General features: G+C 39.2%; 1 long non-coding RNA gene across 1 annotated transcript; it reads right to left on the bottom strand.

Annotated features, from left to right (window-relative positions):
* Positions 1 to 16,031: 16,031 nt before the first annotated feature.
* Positions 16,032 to 19,775, bottom strand: LOC121538827. Its single transcript, XR_005995254.1, has 4 exons — positions 19,363 to 19,775; positions 17,754 to 17,958; positions 17,415 to 17,662; positions 16,032 to 17,094 (listed from the first exon to the last, which is right to left on the bottom strand). It is a non-coding gene; the product is annotated as an uncharacterized LOC121538827 (long non-coding RNA).
* Positions 19,776 to 20,353: the final 578 nt, after the last annotated feature.

A 20,353-nucleotide genomic window follows, 5' to 3' on the forward strand; every position in this document is an offset into this window, starting at 1 on the left:
CTATGACCCCAAGAACACCATCCCCACCGTCAAACATGGAGGTGGAAACATTATGCTTTGGGGGTGTTTTTCTGCTAAGGGGACAGGACAACTTCACCGCATCAAAGGGACGATGGACGGGGCCATGTACCGTCAAATCTTGGGTGAGAACCACCTTCCCTCAGCCAGGGCATTGAAAATGGGTCGTGGATGGGTATTCCAGCATGACAATGACCCAAAACACACGGCCAAGGCAACAAAGGAGTGGCTCAAGAAGAAGCATATTAAGGTCCTGGAGTGGCCTAGCCAGTCTCCAGACCTTAATCCCATAGGAAATCTGTGGAGGGAGCTGAAGGTTCGAGTTCCCAAACGTCAGCCTCGAAACCTTAGTGACTTGGAGAAAATCTGCAAAGAGGAGTGGGACAAAATTGCCAACAAGGGTTTTTCCACCAAGTACTGTCATGTTTTGCAGAGGGGTCAAATACTTATTTCCCTCATTAAAATGCAAATCAATTTATAGCATTTTTGACATGCGTTTTTCTGGATTTTTTTGTTCTTATTCTGTCTCTCACTGATCAAATAAACCTACCATTAAAATTATAGACTGATCATTTCTTTGACAGTGGGCAAACGTACAAAATCAGCAGGGGATCAAATACTTCTTTCCCTCACTGTATGTTAGGGAAGGTTTGTGTTAGGGAAGGTTTGTAATAGTGAAATTCTGTGTTAGTGAAAATTTGTGTTAGGGAAGGTATGTGTTAGGGAAGTTTGTGTTAGGGAATGTTTGTGTTAAGGAAGGTTTGTGTAAAGGAACGTTTGTGTAAAGGAAGGGAAGGTAAAGGAAGGGAATGTTTGTGTTAGGGAAGGTTTGCGTTATGGAATGTTTGTGTTAGGGAAGGTTTGTGTAAAGGAACGTTTGTGTAAAGGAAAGTTTGTGTTAGGGAAGGTTTGTGTTGGGGAATGTTTGTGTAAAGGAATGTTTATGTAAAGGAAGGTATGTATTAGTGAAGGTTTGTGTTAGGGAAGGTATGTGTTAAGGAAGATTTGTATTAGGGAAGGTATGTGTTAGGGAAGGTTTGTGTTAGGGAATGTTTGTGTTAGGGAATGTTTGTGTTAGGGAATGTTTGTGTAAAGGAAGGTTTGTGTAAAGGAAGGTTTGTTTTGGGGAATGTTTGTGTAAGGGAATATTTGTGTTAGGTAAGATTTGTGTTAGGGAATGTTTGTGTTAGGGAAGGTATGTGTTAGGGAAGGTTTGTGTTAGGGAAAGTTTGTGCTAGGGAAGGTTTGTGTTAGGGAAGGTTTGTTTCAGGTAATGTATGTGTTAGGTAATGTTTGTGTTAGGAAAGGTTTGTGTTAGGGAAGGTTTGTGTTAGAGAATGTATGTGTTAGGGAAGGTTTATGTTAGGGAAGGTTTGTGTTAGGGAAGGTTTTTGTTAGGGAAGGTATTGTTAGGGAAAGTTTGTGTTAGGTAGGTATGTGTTAGGGAATGTTTGTTTTAGGGAATGCTTTTGTTAGTAAGGTTTGAGTTAGGGAATGTTTGTGTTAGTGAATGTATGTGTTACAGAAGGTTTGTGTTAGGGAAGGTTTGTGTTAGGTAAGGTATGTGTAAAGGAAGGTTTGTGTTAGGTAAGGTTTGTGTTAGTGAAGGTTTGTGTTAGGGAATGTTTGTGTTAGGTAAGGTATCTGTTAGGAAAGGTTTGTTTTAGGGAATGTTTGTGTTAGTAAGGTATGTGTTAGGAAAGGTTTGTTTTAGGGAAAGTTTATGTTAGTAAGGTTTGTGTTAGGAAAGGTTTGTGTTAGGGAATGTTTGTGTTAGGTAAGGTATGTGTTAGGAAAGGTTTGTTTTAGGGAATGTTTGTGTTAGTAAGGTTTGTGTTAGGGAATGTTTGTGTTAGGGAAGGCATATGTTAGGGAAAGTTTGTGTTAGCGAAGGTTTGTGTTAGGTAAGGTATGTGTTAGGGAAGGTTTGTGTTAGGGAAGGTTTTTGCTAGGGAAGGTTTGTGTTAGGGAATGTTTGTGTTAGGTAAGGTATTTGTGTTAGGGGAGGTTTGTGTTAGGGAATGTTTGTGTTAGGGAATGTTTGTGTTAGTTACGGTTTGTGTTTGGGAATGTTTGTGTTAGGGAATGTTTGTGTTAGGTAAGGTATTTGTGTTAGGGAAGGTTTGTGTTAGGGAATGTTTATGTTAGAGAATGTATGTGTTAGGGAAGATTTATGTTAGTGAAGGTATGTGTTAGGGAGTTTATGTGTTTAGGGAAGGTTAGTGTTAGGGAAGGTTTGTGTTAGGTAAGGTATGTGTTAGGGAATGTTTGTGTTAGGGAATGTTTGTGTTAGGTAAAGTATGTGTTAGGTAATGTATGTGTTAGGTAATGTTTGTGATCTGTAATGTGTGTGTTAGGTAATGTATGTGTTAGGTAATGTATGTGTTTGGTAATGTATGTGTTAGGTAATGTATGTGTTAGGGAAGGTTTGTGTTAGGAAAGGTTTGTGTCAGGTAATGTTTGTGTTAGGGAATGTTTGTGTTAGTTAAGGTTTGTGTTAGGGAATGTTTGTGTTAGGGAAGGTATGTGTTAGGGAAGGTTTGTGTTAGTGAAGATTTGTGTTAGGTAATGTTTGTGTTAGGTAATATATGTGTTAGGTTATGTTTGTGTTATGTAATGTATGTGTTAGGTAATGTTTGTGTTAGGTAATGTATGTTTTAGGGAAGGTTTGTGTTAGGGAATGTTTGTGTCAGGTAATGTATGTGTTAGGTAATGTTTGTGTTAGGGAAGGTTTGTGTTAGAGAAGGTATATGTTAGGGAAGGTTTGTGTTAGTGAATGTTTGTGTTAGGGAAGGTTTGTGTCAGGTAATGTTTGTGTTAGGGAAGGTTTGTTTCAGGTAATGTATGTTTTAGGTAATGTTTGTGTTAGGGAAGGTTTGTGTTAGGGAAGGTTTTTGTTAGAGAATATATGTGTTAGGGAAGGTTTATGTTAGGGAAGGTTTGTGTTAGGGAATGTTTGTGTTAGGGAAGGTATTGTTAGGGAAGGTTTGTGTTTGGTAGGTATGTGTTAGGGAATGTTTGTGTTAGGGAAGGTTTGTGCTAGGGAAGGTTTGTGTTAGGGAATGTTTGTGTTAGGGAAGGTTTTGTTTTAGGGAAGGTTTGTGTTAGAGAACGTATGTGTTAGGGAAGGTTTATGTTAGGGAAGGTTTGTGTTAGGGAAGGTATTGTTAGGGAGGTATGTGTTAGGGAATGTTTGTGTTAGGGAATGTTTGTGTTAGGTAAAGTATGTTTTAGGGAAGGTTTGTTTTAGGAAATGCTTTTGTTAGTAAGGTTTGTGTTAGGGAATGTTTGTGTTAGTGAAGGTATGTGGTACGGAAGGTTTGTGTTAGGGAAGGTTTGTGTTAGGTAAGGTATGTGTTAGTGAATGTTTGTGTTAGGGAAGGTATGTGTTAGGGAAGGTTTGTGTTAGGGAATGTTTGTGTTAGTTACGGTTTGTGTTTGGGAATGTTTGTGTTAGGGAATGTTTGTGTTAGGTAAGGTATTTGTGTTAGGGAAGGTTTGTGTTAGGGAATGTTTGTGTTAGAGAATGTATGTGTTAGGGAAGATTTATGTTAGTGAAGGTATGTGTTAGGGAGTTTATGTGTTTAGGGAAGGTTAGTGTTAGGAAAGGTTTGTGTTAGGTAAGGTATGTGTTAGGGAATGTTTGTGTTAGGGAATGTTTGTGTTAGGTAAAGTATGTGTTAGGTAATGTATGTGTTAGGTAATGTTTGTGATCTGTAATGTGTGTGTTAGGTAATGTATGTGTTAGGTAATGTATGTGTTTGGTAATGTATGTGTTAGGTAATGTATGTGTTAGGGAAGGTTTGTGTTAGGAAAGGTTTGTGTCAGGTAATGTTTGTGTTAGGGAATGTTTGTGTTAGTTAAGGTTTGTGTTAGGGAATGTTTGTGTTAGGGAAGGTATGTGTTAGGGAAGGTTTGTGTTAGTGAAGATTTGTGTTAAGTAATGTTTGTGTTAGGTAATATATGTGTTAGGTTATGTTTGTGTTATGTAATGTATGTGTTAGGTAATGTTTGTGTTAGGGAAGGTTTGTGTTAGAGAAGGTATATGTTAGGGAAGGTTTGTGTTAGTGAATGTTTGTGTCAGGTAATGTATGTGTTAGGTAATGTTTGTGTTAGGGAAGGTTTGTGTTAGAGAAGGTATGTGTTAGGGAAGGTTTATGTTAGGGAAGGTTTGTGTTAGGGAAGGTATTGTTAGGGAGGTATGTGTTAGGGAATGTTTGTGTTAGGGAATGTTTGTGTTAGGTAAAGTATGTTTTAGGGAAGGTTTGTTTTAGGGAATGCTTTTGTTAGTAAGGTTTGTGTTAGGGAATGTTTGTGTTAGTGAAGGTATGTGTTACGGAAGGTTTGTGTTAGGGAAGGTTTGTGTTAGGTAAGGTATGTGTAAGGGAATGTTTCTGTTAGTGAAGGTATGTGTTACGGAATGTTTGTGTTAGGGAAGGTTTGTGTTAGGTAAGGTATGTGTAAAGGAAGGTTTGTGTTAGGTAAGGTATGTGTTAGTGAATGTTTGTGTTAGGGAATGTTTGTGTTAGGTAAGGTATGTGTTAGGGAAGGTTTGTTTTAGGGAATATTTGTGTTAGTAAGGTTTGTGTTAGGGAATGTTTGTGTTAGGGAAAGTATATGTTAGGGAAAGTTTGCGTTAGCGAAGGTTTGTGTTAGGTAAGGTATGTGTTAGGGAAGGTTTGTGTTAGGGAAGCTTTGTGCTAGGGAAAGTTTGTTTTAGGGAAGATTTGTTTTTGGGAATGTTTGTGTTAGGGAATGTTTGTGTTAGGGAATGTTTGTGTTAGTTAAGGTTTGTGTTTGGGAATGTTTGTGTTAGGGAAGGTTTGTGTTAGGGAAGGTTTGGGTTAGAGAATGTATGTGTTAGGGAAAGTTTATGTTAGGGAAGGTTTGTGTTAGGGAAGGTATTGTTAGGGAGGTATGTGTTAGGGAATGTTTGTGTTAGGGAATGTTTGTTTTAGGTAAAGTATGTTTTAGGGAAGGTTTGTTTTAGGGAATGCTTTTGTTAGTAAGGTTTGTGTTAGGGAATGTTTGTGTTAGTGAAGGTATGTGTTACGGAAGGTTTGTGTTAGGGAAGGTTTGTGTTAGGTAAGGTATGTGTAAGGGAATGTTAGTGTTAGTGAAGGTATGTGTTACGGAAGGTTTGTGTTAGGGAAGTTTTGTGTTAGGTAAGGTATGTGTAAAGAAGGTTTGTGTTAGGTAACGTATGTGTTAGTGAATGTTTGTGTTAGGGAAGGTTATGTTAGGGGAAGGTTTGTGTTAGTGAAATTTTGTGTTAGGTAATGTTTGTGTTAGGTAATATATGTGTTAGGTTATGTTTGTGTTATGTAATGTATGTGTTAGGTAATGTTTGTGTTAGGTAATGTATGTTTTAGGGAAGGTTTGTGTTAGGGAATGTTTGTGTCAGGTAATGTATGTGTTAGGTAATGTTTGTGTTAGGGAAGGTTTGTGTTAGAGAAGGTATATGTTAGGGAAGGTTTGTGTTAGTGAATGTTTGTGCTAGGGAAGGGATGTGCGAGGAAATGTTTGTGTCAGGTAATGTATGTGTTAGGTAAGGTATGTGTTATGGACGTTTTCTGTTAGGGAAGGTTTGTGTTAGGTAATGTTTGTGTTAGGTAATGTATGTGTTAGGTAATGTTTGTTTTAGGTAATGTATGTGTTAGGTAATGTATGTGTTAGGGAAGGTTTGTGTCAGGTAATGTTTGTGTTAGGGAAGGTTTGTTTCAGGTAATGTATGTTTTAGGTAATGTTTGTGTTAGGGAAGGTTTATGTTAGGGAAGGTTTGTGTTAGGGAAGGTTTGTGTTAGGGAAGGTATCGTTAGGGAAGGTTTGTGTTTGGTAGGTATGTTTTAGGGAATGTTTGTGTTAGGGAAGGTTTGTGCTAGGGAAGGTTTGTGTTAGGGAAGATTTGTGTTAGGGAAGGTTTTTGTTAGAGAATGTATGTGTTAGGGAAGGTTTCTGTTAGGGAAGATTTGTGTTAGGGAAGGTTTGTGTTAGGGAAGTTATTATTAGGGAAGGTTTGTGTTTGGTAGGTATGTGTTAGGGAATGTTTGTGTTAGGGAATGTTTGTGTTAGGGAAGGTTTTGTTTTAGGGAAGGTTTGTGTTAGAGAATGTATGTGTTAGGGAAGGTTTATGTTAGGGAAGGTTTGTGTTAGGGAAGGTATTGTTAGGGAGGTATGTGTTAGGGAATGTTTGTGTTAGGGAATGTTTGTGTTAGGTAAAGTATGTTTTAGGGAAGGTTTGTTTTAGGGAATGCTTTTGTTAGTAAGGTTTGTGTTAGGGAATGTTTGTGTTAGTGAAGGTATGTGTTACGGAAGGTTTGTGTTAGGGAAGGTTTGTGTTAGGTAAGGTATGTGTAAGGGAATGTTTCTGTTAGTGAAGGTATGTGTTACGGAATGTTTGTGTTAGGGAAGGTTTGTGTTAGGTAAGGTATGTGTAAAGGAAGGTTTGTGTTAGGTAAGGTATGTGTTAGTGAATGTTTGTGTTAGGGAATGTTTGTGTTAGGTAAGGTATGTGTTAGGGAAGGTTTGTTTTAGGGAATATTTGTGTTAGTAAGGTTTGTGTTAGGGAATGTTTGTGTTAGGGAAAGTATATGTTAGGGAAAGTTTGCGTTAGCGAAGGTTTGTGTTAGGTAAGGTATGTGTTAGGGAAGGTTTGTGTTAGGGAAGCTTTGTGCTAGGGAAGGTTTGTTTTAGGGAAGATTTGTTTTTGGGAATGTTTGTGTTAGGGAATACGTTTGTGTTAGGGAATGTTTGTGTTAGTTAAGGCTTAGTGTTTGGGAACGTTTGTGTTAGGGAAGGTTTGTGTTAGGGAAGGTTTGGGTTAGAGAATGTATGTGTTAGGGAAAGTTTATGTTAGGGAAGGTTTGTGTTAGGGAAGGTATTGTTAGGGAGGTATGTGTTAGGGAATGTTTGTGTTAGGGAATGTTTTTTTAGGTAAAGTATGTTTTAGGGAAGGTTTGTTTTAGGGAATGCTTTTGTTGGTAAGGTTTGTGTTAGGGAATGTTTGTGTTAGTGAAGGTATGTGTTACGGAAGGTTTGTGTTAGGGAAGGTTTGTGTTAGGTAAGGTATGTGTAAGGGAATGTTAGTGTTAGTGAAGGTATGTGTTACGGAAGGTTTGTGTTAGGGAAGTTTTGTGTTAGGTAAGGTATGTGTAAAGGAAGGTTTGTGTTAGGTAAGGTATGTGTTAGTGAATGTTTGTGTTAGGGAAGTTTATGTTAGGGAAGGTTTGTGTTAGTGAAATTTTGTGTTAGGTAATGTTTGTGTTAGGTAATATATGTGTTAGGTTATGTTTGTGTTATGTAATGTATGTGTTAGGTAATGTTTGTGTTAGGTAATGTATGTTTTAGGGAAGGTTTGTGTTAGGGAATGTTTGTGTCAGGTAATGTATGTGTTAGGTAATGTTTGTGTTAGGGAAGGTTTGTGTTAGAGAAGGTATATGTTAGGGAAGGTTTGTGTTAGTGAATGTTTGTGCTAGGGAAGGGATGTGCGAGGAAATGTTTGTGTCAGGTAATGTATGTGTTAGGTAAGGTATGTGTTATGGACGTTTTCTGTTAGGGAAGGTTTGTGTTAGGTAATGTTTGTGTTAGGTAATGTATGTGTTAGGTAATGTTTGTTTTAGGTAATGTATGTGTTAGGTAATGTATGTGTTAGGGAAGGTTTGTGTCAGGTAATGTTTGTGTTAGGGAAGGTTTGTTTCAGGTAATGTATGTTTTAGGTAATGTTTGTGTTAGGGAAGGTTTATGTTAGGGAAGGTTTGTGTTAGGGAAGGTTTGTGTTAGGGAAGGTATCGTTAGGGAAGGTTTGTGTTTGGTAGGTATGTTTTAGGGAAGGTTTGTGTTAGGGAAGGTTTGTGCTAGGGAAGGTTTGTGTTAGGGAAGATTTGTGTTAGGGAAGGTTTTTGTTAGAGAATGTATGTGTTAGGGAAGGTTTCTGTTAGGGAAGATTTGTGTTAGGGAAGGTTTGTGTTAGGGAAGTTATTATTAGGGAAGGTTTGTGTTTGGTAGGTATGTGTTAGGGAATGTTTGTGTTAGGGAATGTTTGTGTTAGGGAAGGTTTTGTTTTAGGGAAGGTTTGTGTTAGAGAATGTATGTGTTAGGGAAGGTTTATGTTAGGGAAGGTTTGTGTTAGGGAAGGTATTGTTAGGGAGGTATGTGTTAGGGAATGTTTGTGTTAGGGAATGTTTGTGTTAGGTAAAGTATGTTTTAGGGAAGGTTTGTTTTAGGGAATGCTTTTGTTAGTAAGGTTTGTGTTAGGGAATGTTTGTGTTAGTGAAGGTATGTGTTACGGAAGGTTTGTGTTAGGGAAGGTTTGTGTTAGGTAAGGTATGTGTAAGGGAATGTTTCTGTTAGTGAAGGTATGTGTTACGGAATGTTTGTGTTAGGGAAGGTTTGTGTTAGGTAAGGTATGTGTAAAGGAAGGTTTGTGTTAGGTAAGGTATGTGTTAGTGAATGTTTGTGTTAGGGAATGTTTGTGTTAGGTAAGGTATGTGTTAGGGAAGGTTTGTTTTAGGGAATATTTGTGTTAGTAAGGTTTGTGTTAGGGAATGTTTGTGTTAGGGAAAGTATATGTTAGGGAAAGTTTGCGTTAGCGAAGGTTTGTGTTAGGTAAGGTATGTGTTAGGGAAGGTTTGTGTTAGGGAAGCTTTGTGCTAGGGAAGGTTTGTTTTAGGGAAGATTTGTTTTTGGGAATGTTTGTGTTAGGGAATGTTTGTGTTAGGGAATGTTTGTTTTAGTTAAGGTTTGTGTTTGGGAATGTTTGTGTTAGGGAAGGTTTGTGTTAGGGAAGGTTTGGGTTAGAGAATGTATGTGTTAGGGAAAGTTTATGTTAGGGAAGGTTTGTGTTAGGGAAGGTATTGTTAGGGAGGTATGTGTTAGGGAATGTTTGTGTTAGGGAATGTTTGTTTTAGGTAAAGTATGTTTTAGGGAAGGTTTGTTTTAGGGAATGCTTTTGTTAGTAAGGTTTGTGTTAGGGAATGTTTGTGTTAGTGAAGGTATGTGTTACGGAAGGTTTGTGTTAGGGAAGGTTTGTGTTAGGTAAGGTATGTGTAAGGGAATGTTAGTGTTAGTGAAGGTATGTGTTACGGAAGGTTTGTGTTAGGGAAGTTTTGTGTTAGGTAAGGTATGTGTAAAGGAAGGTTTGTGTTAGGTAAGGTATGTGTTAGTGAATGTTTGTGTTAGGGAAGGTTATGTTAGGGAAGGTTTGTGTTAGTGAAATTTTGTGTTAGGTAATGTTTGTGTTAGGTAATATATGTGTTAGGTTATGTTTGTGTTATGTAATGTATGTGTTAGGTAATGTTTGTGTTAGGTAATGTATGTTTTAGGGAAGGTTTGTGTTAGGGAATGTTTGTGTCAGGTAATGTATGTGTTAGGTAATGTTTGTGTTAGGGAAGGTTTGTGTTAGAGAAGGTATATGTTAGGGAAGGTTTGTGTTAGTGAATGTTTGTGCTAGGAAGGGATGTGCGAGGAAATGTTTGTGTCAGGTAATGTATGTGTTAGGTAAGGTATGTGTTATGGACGTTTTCTGTTAGGGAAGGTTTGTGTTAGGTAATGTTTGTGTTAGGTAATGTATGTGTTAGGTAATGTTTGTTTTAGGTAATGTATGTGTTAGGTAATGTATGTGTTAGGGAAGGTTTGTGTCAGGTAATGTTTGTGTTAGGGAAGGTTTGTTTCAGGTAATGTATGTTTTAGGTAATGTTTGTGTTAGGGAAGGTTTATGTTAGGGAAGGTTTGTGTTAGGGAAGGTTTGTGTTAGGGAAGGTTTGTGTTTGGTAGGTATGTTTTAGGGAATGATTGTGTAAGGGAAGGTTTGTGCTAGGGAAGGTTTGTGTTAGGGAAGATTTGTGTTCGGGAATGTTTGTGTTAGGGAATGTTTGTGTTAGGGAAGGTTTTAGGGAAGGTTTGTGTTAGAGAATGTATGTGTTAGGGAAGGTTTATGTTAGGGAAGGTTTGTGTTAGGGAAGGTATTGTTAGGGAGGTATGTGTTAGGGAATGTTTGTGTTAGGGAATGTTTGTGTTAGGTAAAGTATGTTTTAGGGAAGGTTTGTTTTAGGGAATGCTTTTGTTAGTAAATGTTTGTGTTAGGGAATGTTTGTGTTAGTGAAGGTATGTGTTACGGAAGGTTTGTGTTAGGGAAGGTTTGTGTTAGGTAAGGTGTGTGTAAGGGAATGTTTCTGTTAGTGAAGGTATGTGTTACGGAATGTTTGTGTTAGGGAAGGTTTGTGTTAGGTAAGGTATGTGTAAAGGAAGGTTTGTGTTAGGTAAGGTATGTGTTAGTGAATGTTTGTGTTAGGGAATGTTTGTGTTAGGTAAGGTATGTGTTAGGGAAGGTTTGTTTTAGGGAATGTTTGTGTTAGTAAGGTTTGTGTTAGGGAATGTTTGTGTTAGGGAAGCTTTGTGCTAGGGAAGGTTTGTTTTAGGGAAGATTTGTTTTTGGGAATGTTTGTGTTAGGGAATGTTTGTGTTAGGGAATGTTTGTGTTAGTTAAGGTTTGTGTTTGGGAATGTTTGTGTTAGGGACGGTTTGTGTTAGGGAAGGTTTGGGTTAGAGAATGTATGTGTTAGGGAAAGTTTATGTTAGTGAAGGTATGTGTTAGGGAGTTTATGTGTTTAGGGAAGGTTAGAGTTAGGGAAGGTTTGTGTTAGGTAAGGTATGTGTTAGGGAATGTTTGTGTTAGGGAATGTTTGTGTTGGGTAAAGTATGTTTTAGGGAAGGTTTGTTTTAGGGAATGTTTATGTTAGTAAGGTTTGTGTTAGGGAATGTTTGTGTTAGTGAAGGTATGTGTTAGGGAAGTTTGTGTTAGGGAAGGTTTGTGTTAGGTAAGGTATGTGTTGGGGAAGGTTTGTGTTAGGTAAGGTATATGTTAGGGAATGTTTGTGTTAGGGAATGTTTGTGTTAGGTAAGGTATGTGTTAGGGAAGGTTTGTGTTAGGGAATGTTTGTGTTAGGGAAGGTATGTGTTAGGGAAGGTTTGTGTTAGGGAAGGTTTGTGTTAGGGAAGGTATGTGTTAGGGAAGGTTTGTGTTAGGGAAGCTTTGTGCTAGGGAAGGTTTGTTTTAGGGAAGATTTGTTTTTGGGAATGTTTGTGTTAGGGAATGTTTGTGTTAGGGAATGTTTGTGTTAGTTAAGGTTTGTGTTTGGGAATGTTTGTGTTAGGGACGGTTTGTGTTAGGGAAGGTTTGGGTTAGAGAATGTATGTGTTAGGGAAAGTTTATGTTAGTGAAGGTATGTGTTAGGGAGTTTATGTGTTTAGGGAAGGTTAGAGTTAGGGAAGGTTTGTGTTAGGTAAGGTATGTGTTAGGGAATGTTTGTGTTAGGGAATGTTTGTGTTGGGTAAAGTATGTTTTAGGGAAGGTTTGTTTTAGGGAATGTTTATGTTAGTAAGGTTTGTGTTAGGGAATGTTTGTGTTAGTGAAGGTATGTGTTAGGGAAGGTTTGTGTTAGGGAAGGTTTGTTTTAGGGAAGATTTGTTTTTGGGAATGTTTGTGTTAGGGAATGTTTGTGTTAGGGAATGTTTGTGTTAGTTAAGGTCTGTGTTTGGGAATGTTTGTGTTAGGGACGGTTTGTGTTAGGGAAGGTTTGGGTTAGAGAATGTATGTGTTAGGGAAAGTTTATGTTAGTGAAGGTATGTGTTAGGGAGTTTATGTGTTTAGGGAAGGTTAGAGTTAGGGAAGGTTTGTGTTAGGTAAGGTATGTGTTAGGGAATGTTTGTGTTAGGGAATGTTTGTGTTGGGTAAAGTATGTTTTAGGGAAGGTTTGTTTTAGGGAATGTTTATGTTAGTAAGGTTTGTGTTAGGGAATGTTTGTGTTAGTGAAGGTATGTGTTAGGGAAGGTTTGTGTTAGGGAAGGTTTGTGTTAGGTAAGGTATGTGTTGGGGAAGGTTTGTGTTAGGTAAGGTATATGTTAGGGAATGTTTGTGTTAGGGAATGTTTGTGTTAGGTAAGGTATGTGTTAGGGAAGGTTTGTGTTAGGGAATGTTTGTGTTAGGGAAGGTATGTGTTAGGGAAGGTTTGTGTTAGGGAAGGTTTGTGTTAGGTAAGGTATGTGTTAGGGAAGGTTCGTGTTAGGGAACGTTTGTGTTAGGGAACGTTTGTGTTAGGGAACGTTTGTGTTAGGGAAGGTTTGTGTTAGGTAAGGTTTGTGTCAAGGAAGTTTTGTGTTAGGGAAGGTTTGTGTTTTTGAAGGTTTGTGTAAGGGAAGCATGGGAGGCCACCAAACACGCTCACCCTGTCTCGCCCGGTTTGGCCTCTTTTTCACACCAATCAAGTTTTGTTTCGCAGAGATTTATCAAATGTATTTGTGTGTGTGTGTGTGCTGTGTATGGATTTGTTATGAAACCTGAAATTATCTTAGAGGAAGTTGGAAGTCATTCTCTTGCTTTAGTTTGTGATTGGTCTGGGATTCCAATCTCTAAGTGTTCATGGAGGTGTTTCAACATTTCTCTTTTGCTTTGAGAGAGTCCCATGCAGATTCACTTCATGACTGTTTTCTCAGAAACCATTTTAAGAACCATTGAAGCTTGTTTAGTTTACAGCTAAAACGTAAGATGTTTGAACAACATTTAACCAATTAATGAAGTCTAATATGTCTACAATCAACATCTTTCCTGCTTCCAAAGCAACTTTACAGACTTTACCTCTGCTTTATATCCACTTTCATTGAGGGACTACAAGTCTCAATGGGAATCACACGTTGGTCAGTCAGTCAACACCACAGAGTCTGGGCTGAGGTGAATGAAAGGGAGAGGGGCGGGATACAGGAGAGAGAGAACACACTGGATCCAGTCAGCATAGGCTCTCTGGGCAGGTAGGAACAAGCTTTCTGTTGTACCACAGCCAAACTCAGCAGGTTGATTACTGTCATCTTCACCTAGAGAGAAAGGAACCACAACGGCTCTCCAAAAGTTATTTATCCTTTTGTCTCCGTCTTTTGCCTCCCATGTGGGTGTAACACAGTGAAGAAAGCAACTGTCAAAAGGGCAGAGAGCTAAATCACGTCCTCATTAAGGGCTTTTATAGAGGCCCTAAACACTCATCCCCTAACATAATAGTGTGGTTTAGACCGAGTGCGGACGAGGTGTCACTTGTTTCTCAACAGACAAAATGTTTCAGTGAAGTCAGGTGTTATCCTGTACATAACTATCAACAGCATTATGTCCGTTTGGGAATTTTGTCCACAATCCCTGGGAATTCTAGGATGAGGCAGAATTACTAGGAGGAATTCCCAAGATGAGACAAAAGCCTTGTCCATATTGTATCATCATTATTCCCATTCTAGGAAAAACTAGGAACTAGACTAGAGTCCATGGAACAAGGAAAAAACCCAGGTCCTAATAATGAACCAGAAGGATGACCTTTGACCTTTCATATTGATTTTATTTAGACAAAACAAACAACTTGTGTGACTTTTCGCTTAATTTTTTCTCCTCTCCTTTAGTAATACTTTTGACTGTTCCTGCAGCGTCATCTAATTAACTCCTGTCAAACTGGCCTGAAATCCCTCTGCTACATAGGACCTTTATAAGGGATTGGGTCTAATGCCACCGCCATGTTGTGATAATCTGAAATGAAAAAAGGTTTGGATAGAAATGTTAGGACAACGCATTCACTCAGAGCAAGACAAAAGACAGAGAAAAACAGGAGTATGACTTGAACCTGAGCCAAGCATCTAACCCTGCAGAGCTGATGCAGACATAAGGGTGTGTTACAGATGGTTACAGTGGATTGTGTGTGTGTGTGTGTGTGTGTGTGTCTGTGTGTGTGTAAACACTTAAGTAATGAACTCAACAAACCTGTCGTTGTTAGAATGCTGTAAAGATGTTCTCATTAACTATGGCATTCTTATAAATCAAAGTACCGTCTTTAAAACCCTTTCCTGCAGTCAAATGACCAAATCGCCCTCTAGTGGCCTCATGGCTGGAATGTTATAAATATTTTTAATAATTAATAAACATATATTTTTTTTAAACACCGAAAATCTGGTGTTTCTATATTTCAGTCTTCTGTGATGTATATAAAGTGCAATATTGGGATGCAAACTCAAAATGGAATACATTTCAGCTCTATATCTGACATGGTACAGGTGTCTTCTTTTTTTTAAGCAATTAACCATGTGTGTGGGGTGTATACTTTTGTTTCAAAGTAGATTTGATTAAGACTACCAAGAAACACTCTGTGTGACCCTGATTTAGCCCGCTGCAGTAAAAGGTTATTAAGGAGTGTCTCTATCCTTGGGTTAGAGTCTGTTAACGGTTATTAAGGAGTGTCTCTATCCTTGGGTTAGAGTCTGTTAAAGGTTATTAAGGAGTGTCTCTATCCTTGGGTTAGAGTCTGTTAAAGGTTATTAAGGAGTGTCTCTATCCTTGGGTTAGAGTCTGTTAAAGGTTATTAAGGAGTGTCTCTATCCTTGGGTTAGAGTCTGTTAAAGGTTATTAAGGAGTGTCTCTATCCTTGGGTTAGAGTCTGTTAAATGTTATTAAGGAGTGTCTCTATCCTTGGGTTAGAGTCTGTTAAAGGTTATTAAGGAGTGTCTCTATCCTTGGGTTAGAGTCTGTTAAAGGTTATTAAGGAGTGTCTCTATCCTTGGGTTAGAGTCTGTTAAAGGTTATTAAGGAGTGTCTCTATCCTTGGGTTAGAGTCTGTTAAAGGTTATTAAGGAGTGTCTCTATCCTTGGGTTAGAGTCTGTTAACGGTTATTAAGGAGTGTCTCTATCCTTGGGTTAGAGTCTGTTAAAGGTTATTAAGGAGTGTCTCTATCCTTGGGTTAGAGTCTGTTAAAGGTTATTAAGGAGTGTCTCTATCCTTGGGTTAGAGTCTGTTAAAGGTTATTAAGGAGTGTCTCTATCCTTGGGTTAGAGTCTGTTAACGGTTATTAAGGAGTGTCTCTATCCTTGGGTTAGAGTCTGTTAAAGGTTATTAAGGAGTGTCTCTATCCTTGGGTTAGAGTCTGTTAAAGGTTATTAAGGAGTGTCTCTATCCTTGGGTTAGAGTCTGTTAAAGGTTATTAAGGAGTGTCTCTATCCTTGGGTTAGGAGTCTGTTAAAGGTTATTAAGGAGTGTCTCTATCCTTGGGTTAGAGTCTGTTAAAGGTTATTAAGGAGTGTCTCTATCCTTGGGTTAGAGTCTGTTAAAGGTTATTAAGGAGTGTCTCTATCCTTGGGTTAGAGTCTGTTATTAACAGAGCTGCACCTGTAATACCTGCAGTAGTTTAACCCTGACAGACAGCTAGGCTACGTTCCATCCCTGGTTGGAGCAGATAGAAATCACTGCACTTCACAAAGTTAGAGGTTAGTCCAACTGCCACCAATGCGAAGTGAAGTGCTTTCTTTATTCAGTGTTCTTCAACCCCCGGTACATGGACTGGTATTGGTCCCTGGGATGTTGCTGACTGGTCCCTCATAAAGATGGTTAACTTGTGTAGATTAAGCCAGTTCCAAGTGCCAATTCTAAATCGGTGGTCCCCAAACTAGGAGGACCATACCAATAGGGGCATTCCACATAATAGTGCTTGACCCCTTAAAAAACTTGATTAATTGATTAATTAAATGACCAGATGAGATAACATGGAAACTGCAGTTGAGTAGTCTATAGACCAATGTATACATACTACAGATTGAAAGGAACAAGCCAAACATAGGAGTAGTAACATACAATGGACACCAGAGGGTAGAGTTGTGTAATCTGTGTATGAGGATCAGCAGCAAGAACAGAAGGTGGTGTTTGGTTTGGGTTGATATACAGTAAGCCTACATACATTAATCCTGTACATGTACATGTTCTCTTCAGCCATTTTCATAAGCTTCTCATCAGGAAATGTTTTATCTTATCTTCTTTATTTTAGTTTTGAAACAAAAAAATAACTGAAATGAATTAAGAGATGATCAATCAATGACAATTTAATCATTGAAAATATCTTTGATACAAATTGAAATAACCCACCATATCATGTTACCAAAAATAAAGTCATTTTTATTTTACCAAATTACTTTACACAATCAAAATGATTAGCTATTATTGATGAAACATCAATCGCATCATAACTAATCATTGAGGTGATTATCATGTCAAACAGAATATGATGTGACTACGGTATAGACCTTATTCACAGCTTAATGTTCTAACATAGACAGCTAGTGCAGGTATATAATACATTGTTGTGTCAGTTAATATCAGCACACATGACAATGACAATGTGATAGCATTGTTCTTCTCAGTATCCCAAATCAAATAATATAATTTTAGTGCGTAGGTGTGAACATTTTTTTAAATCTACAGGTCACGCTTTACAAAGGTTTTTGCATTGGTTTCAACAGAGCACTTCACATCTTACCCCGTTAGAACATTTTAACGTTGTAAAATTAACGTTGGTAAATTAATAATGACCGCAGTGTTAATAAGGTCTATTGGCAATAGATTTTGCTCAATATGCAACCTACAGACCAATTGTATCATTGAATACAGACATCATTGGCCATGCTCATCAATCATACTCCAACATGTTTCAGTGGAAGCCAATCGTTGTACAAAAGACGGGGTCCAGTTCAACCAGAAGGGTTTTGTATTTGTGCTGTTAATAAACATTTTCCTTGTAACTCAGACACACCACAACGATGAACAGCTAAAAGCAGTGTGTGGCTGTCCTATCGCTTGGTGTCGCTGCTGTGTTAAAACAACCACCTGCTGGGTGTCGATGAATGGTGGCTGTTTACGTCGATTCAACAAGTAGAATAGTCTGATAATTAACTGAAAATGGAGGTTGATATTCTAGTCAAAGGCACTCGGCCATCCGTTGCTCTGGTGTGTTTCTATTCAACTTACAGGTTAAGTGGCCCCTCAGCAAAGTGAGGTTATTATTATCATGGAATGTACAATGTTTAGTATCAGTGTACATCTGGCACTATGTGACATCATCATCAATATGTGACATCATCAGTAAACAACATCAGTCAGAGTCTACCTTAGCTTTAGGGTAGATGTCCTGTATCTTCCTCAGATCACAGGACAGATTGTATGTTTCTCCTCGAGTGAGAGTGCAGTCCGAACAGACCGGTATGTAAGTGCTTGCTCTCTGTTTCTCTTCCACCTACAACAGAATAAGAGATGATTACCAACGAGGACACAAAGACCTAAAAGGGGACAAATGTACAATACCTGAATGTTAAATAAATTGTGAATAAAAGTATATTATTAAAACGAAGTTGAATGAAGTTACACCAGGTGTGACGCAATAAGAAGTGAGGACTTTTCCTGCCTAAAGGAAGGCCACGTACAAAAAATTATAGTAAATAAATAAATAAAAACGTTTATTATTTTGTTATTTTTGACGACTTTTCTAGGTAAGCACAACAGTTCTAAAATAAATGACAAGACATGTTTAGGTTAGTGCATGGATTTGGTCTGTACCTCATTGAGGGGCACATTCGATGGCAGGACGATCACATTCAGAACTGACTGAGGGTGACCGAATGATTGGAGGAAAGGCAACACCTGTCCCTTGATCGAGAGGAAGGGTATAAACATTCTGACGAGGCCCCAAAAGGAGAGGTCTGTGATGTTCACCACTACGTGCGTGTCAGTCACCCTCAGTAGTGGTAAAACCTCCACACTGTCACCAGTAACATGGGCCACAGACAGGGAATCAAGACCCTCTCCTGCAAAACAGAAATATCTTACTCATCCACTGTGTCATTTGGCTGTTGTAATGATCATCTTGATGATAGTTGTGAGTGGTGTGTAACTCACCAGAGAGAATCTCACAGTGTGGGAGGTGTAGGTGACAGACCCCTGAGGACACTCAATACTGAATAGGGGTCCTGCAGGAGTCTGGCCTGTGGAGTGCAGGAGACTCTCGTCCCATTGGACAGTTCTGTACAGCACCTCCCCCTCCATCAGAAACACCAGCCCTGCCAAACTGCACTGGAACAGACCTGCATGGGAGCACTGGAGCCTGGGGGCCACAGGACAATAATCACACTTACAACAATAATAATCACAAATCCAAAGTACAGTATTTGTTCAGTGCTAAGAACAGCAAGCAGAATTTACAAATACAAATACTGTCCCCTACCATCACAAGAGAGTTGAAAGAGTTCTAATAAAGACCTTTTAATTTAAAAAAAGATTCACCACAGAAATATAAAGCATGTTTTCATATTTAAATTGATCGAGGTAACATAGCACATAGACAGCATTGAACTGAGCATTCATAGAATATTTATTGAATTGTGCACCCAATATTCCTATGTCCCGAACTTCCTACGAACATCACAACACTGTACTAACATGACATTTGTGGTTAATATCATGTGCGGATGAATAAAACGGGCTGTGGCAGGGGAGTACAGCATTGTGTCCCAATACTGTGGCACAATTGAACTTTAGGGCTGTTTACGTCGATTCGGAAAACTGGCATTTTCTTGTTTGATGAGTATTTCATAGAAAAGATAAGTTGAGCTCTGTACAAAATGTGGAGCAACACATAAATTGTCTCTATCCACAGAGATGAATTGCAACATCTTACCCTTTAGCCTCAGCAGAGATTCAGCCCCAGATCCAACCCAAGAATCATATCCAGTCTCAGGTCCTCTCACGTATGCACCCACTGTAGTACAACACAACAACAGATCACAACCTGGATCCTCTGACGTATGCACCCACTGTAGTACAACACAACTACAGATCACAACCTGGATCCTCTGACGTATGCACCCACTGTAGTACAACACAACTACAGATCACAACCTGGATCCTCTGACGTATGCACCCACTGTAGTACAACACAACTACAGATCACAACCTGGATCCTCTGACGTATGCACCCACTGTAGTACAACACAACTACAGATCACAACCTGGATCCTCTGACGTATGCACCCACTGTAGTACAACACAACAACAGATCACAACCTGGATCCTCTGATGTATGCACCCACTGTAGTACAACACAACTACAGATCACAACCTGGATCCTCTGACGTATGCACCCACTGTAGTACAACACAACTACAGATCACAACCTGGATCCTCTGACGTATGCACCCACTGTAGTACAACACAACTACAGATCACAACCTGGATCCTCTGACGTATGCACCCACTGTAGTACAACACAACAACAGATCACAACCTGGATCCTCTGACGTATGCACCCACTGTAGTACAACACAACAACAGATCACAACCTGGATCCTCTGACGTATGCACCCATTGTAGTACAACACAACAACAGATCACAACCTGGATCCTCTGACGTATGCACCCACTGTAGTACAACACAACAACAGATCACAACTTGGATAAATATTTATGTTTGTTTTACTTTAGACAAGGTTAGTCAGAGTACCATACTTACTGCATGGAACAGGAGGGTCACGGATGTGATCTCCCTTAACTAGATATGGTTTCTCCCACATCTCAGGTATCCAATTCATTCCTTCATCACCATCTCTTTCAGGGTAAAACACATCTCCACTGTTGGCTGCCACCAACTCATCTATCTTCTCCAGAAGCTATGTGACCTGAGTGACATCACCCCTGTTGTTATTGTTGAGGACATGAAATCTGTTTCCCACATTTCTCAACAAGCCACTGGAAGGCCTTCCCTTCACTCTCAATATGCTGCTCAATGGTTGTGTCTCCTAAAAAGTCCCCATGGGTGAACAGCACGATGGTGTGACTCCAGACTGTCTCACTGAGAAGGGTCAAGTGTTCCTCTATCAATCAATCAATCAATCAATTTTATTTTATATAGCCCTTCTTACATCAGCTAATATCTCGAAGTGCTGTACAGAAACCCAGCCTAAAACCCCAAACAGCTAGTAATGCAGGTGTAGAAGCACGGTGGCTAGGAAAAACTCCCTAGAAAGGCAAAACCTAGGAAGAAACCTAGAGAGGAACCAGGCTATGAGGGGTGGCCAGTCCTCTTCTGGCTGTGCCGGGTGGAGATTATAACAGAACCATGCCAAGATGTTCAAAAATGTTCATAAGTGACAAGCATGGTCAAATAATAATCAGGAATAAATCTCAGTTGGCTTTTCATAGCCGATCATTAGAGTTTAAAACAGCAGGTCTGGGACAGGTAGGGGTTCCATAACCGCAGGCAGAACAGTTTAAACTGGAATAGCAGCAAGGCCAGGCGGACTGGGGACAGCAAGGAGTCACCACGGCCGGTAGTCCCGACGTATGGTCCTAGGGCTCAGGTCTCTCAGTTGGCTTTTCATAGCCGATCATTTAGAGTTGAAAACAGCAGGTCTGGGACAGGTAGGGGTTTCGTAGCCGCAGGCAGAACAGTTGAAACTGGAATAGCAGCAAGGCCAGGCGGACTGGGGACAGCAAGGTGTCAT

The sequence above is a fragment of the Coregonus clupeaformis genome, unplaced genomic scaffold (assembly GCF_020615455.1).
Source record: "Coregonus clupeaformis isolate EN_2021a unplaced genomic scaffold, ASM2061545v1 scaf0137, whole genome shotgun sequence".
NCBI classification, from domain to species: domain Eukaryota; kingdom Metazoa; phylum Chordata; class Actinopteri; order Salmoniformes; family Salmonidae; genus Coregonus; species Coregonus clupeaformis.